Raw genomic sequence first — 9,556 nt, forward strand, 5'->3', positions numbered from 1 at the left:
AGACAGGTTGAGGCTGTCAATTTCACGGTAGTAGCTGGAGATAAAGAGGTCAACGACAGGTAGCAGATCAGGATGGAGTGTCCAAGAGGATGGAGTATGTTGGAGGCGGGAGAAGGAGTCCTCAGTGGGTGGGTGGGAGGGAGTCACTGTTGAAAATGTAAGTGTGGAGGCAGAGGTGACAGAAGAAAAATTTAATATCGCAACATATATGGAATTTGTTGATCTGGGAGTGTAGTGGGATGAAGGTGCGACCTTTACTGAGGTCTGATCATTCATACTCAGTGAGGGGGAGGTCTGGGGGCTGGTAAAAATCTGGCAGAGCAGGGAGCTGGGGTCTGGGGCCTGGTGTAGAGCTGGAGTTGGGGTGGAGACTGTCTCTGGAGTGGGGGCGATCATGTGATCATTGGTGACGCCATGGGTGACATCACCAGAGGAAGTGACGTAAGTGGCAGTGGTCAGGGGGAAGGAAGCAGTGCATTCGGTGGTATCTGGTGGGAAGTGGGGTGTGGGAAGGCGGAAGTGATGTTCTGGAGCGCGTTCATGGAAGTGATGTTTTTGATTGTGATGTTCTCGGCGCAAAGGCAGCAATTCTACACATTGAGAGATGCAGTGTACATTCCACAGGAGTTAATTTGGGTCAGATAAGGCCTTTCAGTTGGAAATAGATTGAGGCTGTCAATAGGATTGGTTCGCAGTCCAAAAAGGAGGTCCTCCAAGCCAAAACTGACCACTTAACCAACATCACTAAAAAGGGAAAACTGAAAGACCTGTGGATGCTGGAAATTAGAAAGAAAAACAGAAATTGCTGGAAAATCTCAACAGTATCAGTTGACAGAAATCAGTTAATATTTTAGGTCTGGTGACCCTTCTTCAGAACTGAGTACGTTTAGTGATTGAGTGTATCCAAGGATACATCAAACTTTTTGAGCCGAAGTAAATCAAGAAATATTGAGATCAAGCAGGGAAATGGTATTAAGTTTGAAAGCCAGCCATATTATTGATTGGTAAAGAAGGGTCTTTGGCTCTATATACTGCTCCATTCCTTTTTTAAAATATTTTTAATCTTGTAAATTCTTTCCTGCATTATGTGGCAACATAACTTTAATTCTAAGGGTGCCGTGAAGATGGGTATACACCAGTGTCTTCAGCCATGCCATCAATGCATAGCTTTTGCTGCCCAGTAGCCTTCCTTAAGTTGCTTGAATGCAGTACTGGGGAGGCACTGCACAAGTGGAGATGTTGTCTTTCAGATGAAGTGCAAAAGCAAAGTCATGTCTGCATTTGTAAATTTATTAAAAAGATCCCATGGAGCAGGGTAATCAGTAGTTGGCAGGAAATTTCATATGAATTTCTGGACAATCCTTCAACCAATATCACCTAAAAAAAAAAGTTTGGTCAGTGAACACATTACTGTATGTGGAACCAGACTGTGCACAAATTGTTTTCTTATATTACAACAGTGTTTGCACACCTTTTGGCAAAATCCCACAGACTGGTTGGTCTTGTTCTCTCCTTTGTAACCTTTACTAACAGTGTCAACTACCAAACTGCTTTTGAAAATATCAACAATCACAAAATATTTGTCAAAGGTATGCTCAAATGCTTGTGCCTGATGGTCACAGTGTATGATTTAAATTAGAGCAAATAAGGATTATTAAATCATAATTTAGTTTGGAACACAATGAAAGATCAATTTGACTGGACCTAAATTATATAACTTGCTGAAAATAGTGAACTTGTTAGAAAATAGTTATCCTTCATGAAATAATATTTTTTAGGAAAATCGCAGGAAAACAAATTTCACTTTCAATTAAAATAGTGCCTGGTTAAATCTGACTGCATATCAATATGTTTACATGCGATAGCAAGTCTGCAGATCTTAGTTGTACTGCTAGCAACAAGCCTCCAATTTCTCATTCTGGATCAGTGGTGCTGGAAGAGCACAGCAATTCAGGCAGCATCCGATGAGCAGCAAAATCAACGTTTCGGGCAAAAGCCCTTCATCAGGAATAAAGCTTTATTCCTGATGAAGGGCTTTTGCCAGAAACGTCGATTTTGCTGCTCTTCGGATGCTGCCTGAATTGCTGTGCTCTTCCAGCACCACTGATCCAGAATCTGGTTTCCAGCATCTGCAGTCATTGTTTTTACCTCCAATTTCTCATGTCATGCAGTTGATCAGGATCCCACTGGAACAAGGACAAGCTGAGAAACAAGATGTATGCAACTACTGAGACAGTTGCATAAAGCTAAGGTAGCTTTAATTCTGCGAAAGATAATTTAATCATATTATGAACAAATGATAACTAATTTTATATATAGCTTAATCAAGTGCAAAATCTGAGCCATCAGACTAGATGTTTAACAACAGGAACTCCGAAGATGTATAAAACTATTTGAGGATGCATGCGGGCTACTGATCTTAATCGATCAAACTAATGTCACCTCAATCATTTTTAAAAGACTATTTAAATTTAAGTTTTCTAATATATAAAAAAATAATATACATAACTATCTCCTTTGTGACAAATATTTGAGCAGGTAATAATTACAAATTGTCTGCAGGTACAACAGGTAATAAAGAAGGCAAATAGAATTTGGCCTCGGAGGGGGTCGTTATGGCCGATTGCTTGCCCTTCTTCTGTTACGTTCGAGCCCTGGTCTCCTGGAGAAGGAGCACGCTGTGTCTACCAATTCCCTTGAGCTGTTCAGGGAGCGGTGGGCGCCGCGGGGAATCGAGTGTCTTATTTCTCCCTTCAACTCTATTTTGATTTAATCCCTGCCCTCCCCTTCACTGTTTGATCACACAGCATTGCCCTTTGATGTGAAGGGCACTGCTTGTCACTGGCCACTCGGGTGTTTCCTTTCTTCCTAGGGGTGGAAACTGAATAAAGATTTGGACAACTGTTGTCTCTCACTGTGTCTCACACCTGTACACACACAACGTGGGTGCTGGGGAAAATATAAGCACTACCGCAGTTAAGCAGTAGTGTGGGGATAAAGTTTAAATAGGAAAAAAAGGGAAAAAAAAATTGTCCTTCATTGCTAAAGGGATTGAGTTTACAAGCAGCGAGATCATGTTGAGGCCACGCCTGGAGTCTGCGTGCAGTTTTGGTCTCCTTACTTGAGAAAGGATGTACTGGCACTGAAGGGGGTGCAGAGGAGGTTCACCAGGTTGATTTTGGAGTTGAGGGATTGGCTTATGAGGAGAGACTGAGTAGACTGGGATTATATTCATTGGAATTTAGAAGAATGAGGGAGATATAAAATTATTAAGGGAATAGATAAGATAGATGTAGAGAGGATGTTTCCACTGGCAGTGAAACTAGGACAAGAGGGCATAGCCTCAAGATTAGGGGGAGCAGATTTAGGACTGAATTGAGAAGGAACGTCTTCACCCAGAGGGCTGTGAATATATGGAATCCCCTGCTCAGGAAGTAGTTGATGCTCCTGGTTAGGTGGAGCGGTGGCCACAAAAAGATCAGCCACGATCTTATTGAATGGCGGAGCAGGCTTGAACAGCCAGATGGCCTACTCCTGCTCCTAGTTCTTATGTTCTTATATCACACTCACACAAAGCCTCTCTCATACACACACCCTTCCTCAGATACACACATACACACACACTCTCTCTCCCCCTCACATGCAAACCCATACAGGCACATATAAGTCTACGAGGTGAATTTGCTTTTGTAGGTACTTTCTATTTTGTTCAAAAACCACACAAACTGTAGGCAATCAGTCCATATGATATTTTATAAATTCCTACTTTGGAAATAGAACCAGTCTGACTCAAGGTTGGAATACAGACAGGCTCTAACCTGAGCTGGGACGTCACCTTTTTTTTAATCAAACCTTAAGATATCTCAGAAATGTGACTTGAAAGAAGTTCTGGGATTTACAAATTAATGAATTGAAACCTGCAACCCATTGTAAATGATTAAGACTTAACAGCAATGTAGGTTTGATTAATACATTGCATCAGTTGTGTGACACTTTGATCCTTTATTATAAATCCTGTCTCCTGTGATCTTGCCCCACTTGCTACCTGACAAAGAAGCTGCACTCCAAAAGCTTGTACTTCCAAATAGAGCTGTTGGACGATAACTGGTGTTGTGTAATTTTTAACTACATTTAGGTGAGCATTCTTATGGAGCAGCTTAGGAAAATGCACTGAACTTCAAGCCTCATTGATTCCAGGGTCAACACAAAAGTTAATGAATTAACCAAAGTCCCCAGTTTAGATGTCTGATGATATCAGGTCAACAGTCCTGGACTCGACAAGCACCACAATTTATTAGAAATAAGTAAATTCTGTTCACAAGTAAGCAGCTATGCATAATCAACACTTGGTTCACCTAGATAAATTAATATTTTAAATCCCAGCACACACACACACATACACACAGATGTGGAGAATGAAACAAAATTGGCATGACAGGTCAACAAAAAAAAAACTAAGAGAATACGATTCAATGGCAACAATTTGTAGACTCCAATACGCTATACCCTTTTCTTCCCTAGAGCTTCTGTTAGCTGAAGTCATTCCTTCCAGATCCTCCGTTCAATGCCAAGGACACAGGAAACTTTCACATTCATTGTTCAGTTTCTCAGACACTGGTTAGAGGCAACAGTTTACAACAAAAGCTGGGAGACAATAACTAACTGCCTTCAGGCTCTGTTGCTTATTGAAAACAGATCTAGCTTCTTCCAATCTGCCACTGTATTGCTCACAAACTCAAAATGTATAGGGTTATTAGGCCGTATAGGGTTATTAGGCTGATGACCTTTGACATCCACAACTAATCACATTTATATGATCCAATTAGTGCCATATTGCTGACGGAAGTTCACCCTGCACACACTGCCGAGTGCTGTGCCATCTTATCTCACCTTCTCCACTGCTTGCAAAGCAGCAGAGGAAACACAATTCACAATGAGTTCCAATAACTTATTCTTAAGAGTAGAACAATCCCTTCCATAGTCTTTGGTTTTCAATTATTGCTTCTCCTATTTCATTCCAAAGTCAAAAATAAAAATAAAATGCTATAGTCTTTACAGCATCAATTGTAATGTTAAGAGCCTCAAATGGCAGTAGGGTTTGGAAGTGCATCCACAGGCCTTACCACTTTTATCGAATGGAAGCTCTGGAATCCACAACCAACCCTCTCCTACCTCGGATGCTGCCTGAATTGCTGTGCTCTTCCAGCACCACTGATCCAGAATCTGGTTTCCAGCATCTGCAGTCATTGTTTTTACCTGGTTGAACATGTCAACTCCAGCACCCAAATTTACTACAAGGAAGGCCATTAAATTTCTCACACTGTCTCGTGTTTTTATAAAGAACTATTTCCATTTGTGTCCTTTAGGTGAGAAACGTGCTCATCAGCCATCAATAAAACACGTCAAATAAAACAAGTGAATTGTATCCTTGAAAAGGAAAACGACAAAAAAATGTGATTCTAAAAATGTGAAAAAGAATTTGAAGGAAGATTTCAGTAATTTTGAACAGACAATGTTTTTTTCAGTATTCTCAGGAGTGAAACAAACAGAGTTAAAAGCTGTAATCGTAGATTTTTACAAAAACAATATTTTATGAAAAATTCAAAATGTATTTGAAACTAGGAATGCTATGGTTGATATTTACAGTAAATTTGAAGAAATATGTATGTTGCATTCTGGCCATCTTCAATCTGCTTACGAGGATGAGCAAATGTTGAGGATTATTTTCATAAAATGGAGGTTGCAAAGTCAATTAAATGTTCGAAGTGTATAATCCTTCTTGAAAGTGAAAATGGCAAATGGTCAAAAGATTCTCCATAAAATCCAACAGCAGAAATGACATGAAAACAAAAGTTTTATTCTCATTTCCTATTTGTAATGTTTGCTTATTTAGTATTTAAGCATTTGAACATGTTTTAAAAACAGTTTTAAAATATTTTCAAAATTGGGAATTAGATGCAGCAATAAACGATGCTGGCATTTGTGACCCCAAGATAAATATTGATTAAGAACTTGATTAAACCTAAGTAGTTGATGGTAGTAAGACATCTTGTTTCTTTTTCAAAAACTTATAATAACATTGTATTTGTGAGAAATTAACCTTTAATTAACATTTTGTAAAAACCTTTAAAATATTGATAATCAAATGTACTTTTACATTTATATTGAGACAGATACATTTAAGAGTCTGATTTGACTTGATTTGATTGATTTAGTTTGGATTTTATTGTCACATGTATTCAAGTACAAATTACAGGAGCACAGTGAAAAGTGTATAACATCACCACAAAAGGCGCCACCTTCGGTACAAGTACCTAGGTACGGAATCTTAAGAATAAGGTAAAAAGAAAGCACAAAGTTAAAGTTAAACATTGTAGTACAGTGTGAACATAAAAAAAGATAAAAAGTTACACATTGCAGACCTTGTTAATTTTATGTAGAAAATGAAGAACCAAAGTAAAATATGTTGCTTCAATATCCACAAATACATCTTTATCTTATTTTTCATCACTATCGACATTTGAGTCAAAGCATTGTGGTGCGTACGGTATTGAATTTTTGCCTAAATTTCAATAATGCAACTCTTTGTTATTAAGATTGCTAACTCCGAAACCCAGCATTTTGAAAATTCAAGCCTATCTAAAATCAACTGTTGTTGGAAGATTGCCATGGAATACACAAATTATGATGTGATCTACAGCAATATAATGAATATTACAATCTACCTGCTTTTGCAATTCACACAAAAACTGCCTTGTCATTCTACAATGCCACTTGAATTAGTTAAATGACAGAACATAATGCTGCATTGTAGACATAAGACACATAGAAAAAAGTATTCTTAATGTTATGGACAGGGGAGAGATGATAGGATAGTTCCCCTTTTTTCCACTTCTTGACTAACTGGAGATAAATATGTTTAGAAGGAAAAGTATTTTAACAGCTTGAGTAACATGACTATTATGAAACAGCAATAATAGATTTTCTTATAAACTTAAAAAAAAAGATAAATGTTCATTGCTCAACACCTGAATGAATTTGCAACACCATCTACCCTGAGAGCCACAGAGGAAAACGTTATTGCAAAAACAAATTCATAGTGGATGCTTAAACCAGCAAAGTTTTTCAGCTTAACCCCAGTCGAAGGGCAGTAAAATTGCTACCACAAAACTGGAATTGGTTTTCATATGGATAGGTCAAAGGTAGATAGATTTTCTGCCTTCTTATGAGTGACGATTGCTCTTTTTCCTCACTGTCTTAAAAATGGTCTTGGATATTGGCACACAACAGTTTCAATTTGGTTATTTCCACATCCATTATTTGGAATTTCATTCTGAAATGGAGAAGACTGCAAAGCCATTGTGATCCAATTTTGGCAATTATTTGTGAAAGGGCCAGTCACTAATCCAATAAGGAAAATCTGTTGTATTTAAATGCCTCCTCAATGCTGTCTTCAAATTTTATTTGTATATCGATATCTGGTGTATAGTGCCAGGAAAAAGAAAATCCTCTGAATTCTGGACTCCATTTTATTTCAAAAGCAGAATGGGCACTCCTGAAATTACTTTCAAAAGTAGCATGTCCATTTTGAATTTATAATCCATAAATCATTTTGTTTTTATTGTGTGTATAACATTACACAATCCATTAAATCCATAAGCAATCCATAAGCATTTGAATCAGCATTTTGTCTTAACAGTTTTCACTATTCTTGTTCTTCATGCAGTACAGATAAAATCTGGGTTTATACCTAACTGTGTTATTTCTCCAAGATTAATAATTGACATATTAAATATTGATACCTCATTCTGATTTGAAATTTGTGAAGTATTGCACAGTGTTCTTTCATCTATGGAGGTGATTTAAAACCAACTCACTTACTGACTGGCAATTCAAATTAGTTTCAAGTTTTATCTGTTGGCACTTCCCTCTATTTTATATTAAAACGCTCTACTTAGTCCAAGACTGATTGGGATCTTCTATTAAATATGTGACAATATGAGTCCAGTAGTTTCCTAGTAATCAGATTATGTTTAAACTGGTGATCTGAATGAGAAACAATTTGTAGTTTTCCTGTCAAGTGAGGCTAGTGAGAATGAGGAGTTAGAGCAAGAAGGGCTCAAAGAGGTTCCAAATTGTTGTTTTCAATTTCCTTCATGCTTGTGAAGAGGAGATGTGTACCTCTGTGAATCACAGGAAGCATTTATTCCCTGCCTGTCAAAAACTTCCTCCTTTTACAATTGAGAAACTACACTCTTGGATATCATTCAGTGTCTGGAAAGATTCTGACTGGTGTATGCCCAAGGGTTAAAATTTCCCAGCTTAAAGTTGTCAAGATCAGTTTTGAATTTCACTTCGACTCTCACCTATCTGATTTTCTTTGGTGTTGAAATCAGGACTCAATCGCCAAGTTGATTTCTGTTCCCACACTATCCAGACTGGCATTCCATTTTAGTAAGGCTATCATCCAGCAGTGATTTATTAAGTATGTCATGCTTGATTGAAATGGCGATAAGATGGCGGTGGCTCAGGGTTCTGAGACCGGGGCTTGTCTACTCTGCCTGCTTTTCTTTTTGTTTCTCTCTTCTCATTTTGTTTCCTCTTCAATTTTATTTTGCAGACTTCTCAGTGAAGAGGTCAATTGTGGCAACAGCATCAATTGTAACAAGTAGGCCCAGCAGCACAGACCCAGGTAGTCCCAGCAACACGGACCCTAGTAGACCCAGCGGCGTACACCCAAGTAGGCCTAGCAGCGCGGACCCCAGTAGGCCCAGCAGCACACACACAGGTAGTCCCAGCAGCATGAACCCCAGTAGGCCCAGCAGCACAAACCCAGGTGGTCGCATCAGCTTGGACCCCAGTAGGCCCAGCAGCACAAAACCAAGTAGGCCCAGCAGCACAAAACCAGTAGGCCCAACAGCGTGGACCCCAGTAGGCTCAGCAGTGTGGACCAAAGTAGACCCAGCAGCATAGACCCAAGTAGGCCTAGCAGCGTAGACCCAAGTAGGCCCAGCAGCACAGACCCAAGTAGGCTCAGCAGCACAGACCTCAGTGGGCCCAGCAGCGCAGACCCAAGTAGGCCCAGCAGCACAGACCTCAGTGGGCCCAGCAGTGCAGACCCAAGTAGGCCCAGCAGCACAGATCTCAGTGGGCCCAGCAGCGCAGACCCAAGTAGGCACAGCAGTACAGATCTCATTGGGCCCAGCAGCACAGATCTCAGTGGTGCCAGCAGCATAGACCCAAGTGGGGCCAGAAGCATAGACCTCAGTGGGCCCAGCAGTGCAGACCCAAGTAGAATCAGCAGCACAGAGCCAAGTAGGCCCGGCAGCGCGGACTCAAATAGGCCCAGCAGCACAGATCCAAGTAGCCCCAGCAGTGCAGACTGATGCAGTGGCTTCTGCATCAATGAAGCAGTCCTAGCCCTACCTCATGGCTGCTGCAGCAAAGGTGAATTTGGATTGCTGGCAGTTTCTGCTTCCAGAGCAGATTCAAGGAGGTGGCAGCAGAGGTGGGTTTAGGCCCAGTACAAGTCATGACGACATCAGCAGTGGTTACA

General features: G+C 40.0%; 1 long non-coding RNA gene across 1 annotated transcript in view; it reads left to right on the forward strand.

Annotated features, from left to right (window-relative positions):
* Positions 1 to 8,754, forward strand: part of LOC148139917 (uncharacterized) — a 52,585-nt gene extending 43,831 nt beyond the window's left edge. Inside the window, exon 3 of the long non-coding RNA XR_015753369.1 lies at positions 8,621 to 8,754. This is a non-coding gene — a long non-coding RNA (uncharacterized LOC148139917). The remainder of the gene's footprint in view (positions 1 to 8,620) is intronic.
* The last annotated feature ends 802 nt before the right edge of the window (positions 8,755 to 9,556 follow it).

Source organism: Chiloscyllium plagiosum, unplaced genomic scaffold (assembly GCF_037043375.1).
Source record: "Chiloscyllium plagiosum isolate Xiang-an unplaced genomic scaffold, Cpla_swu_hap1 HiC_scaffold_36, whole genome shotgun sequence".
In the NCBI taxonomy this organism is placed as follows: domain Eukaryota; kingdom Metazoa; phylum Chordata; class Chondrichthyes; order Orectolobiformes; family Hemiscylliidae; genus Chiloscyllium; species Chiloscyllium plagiosum.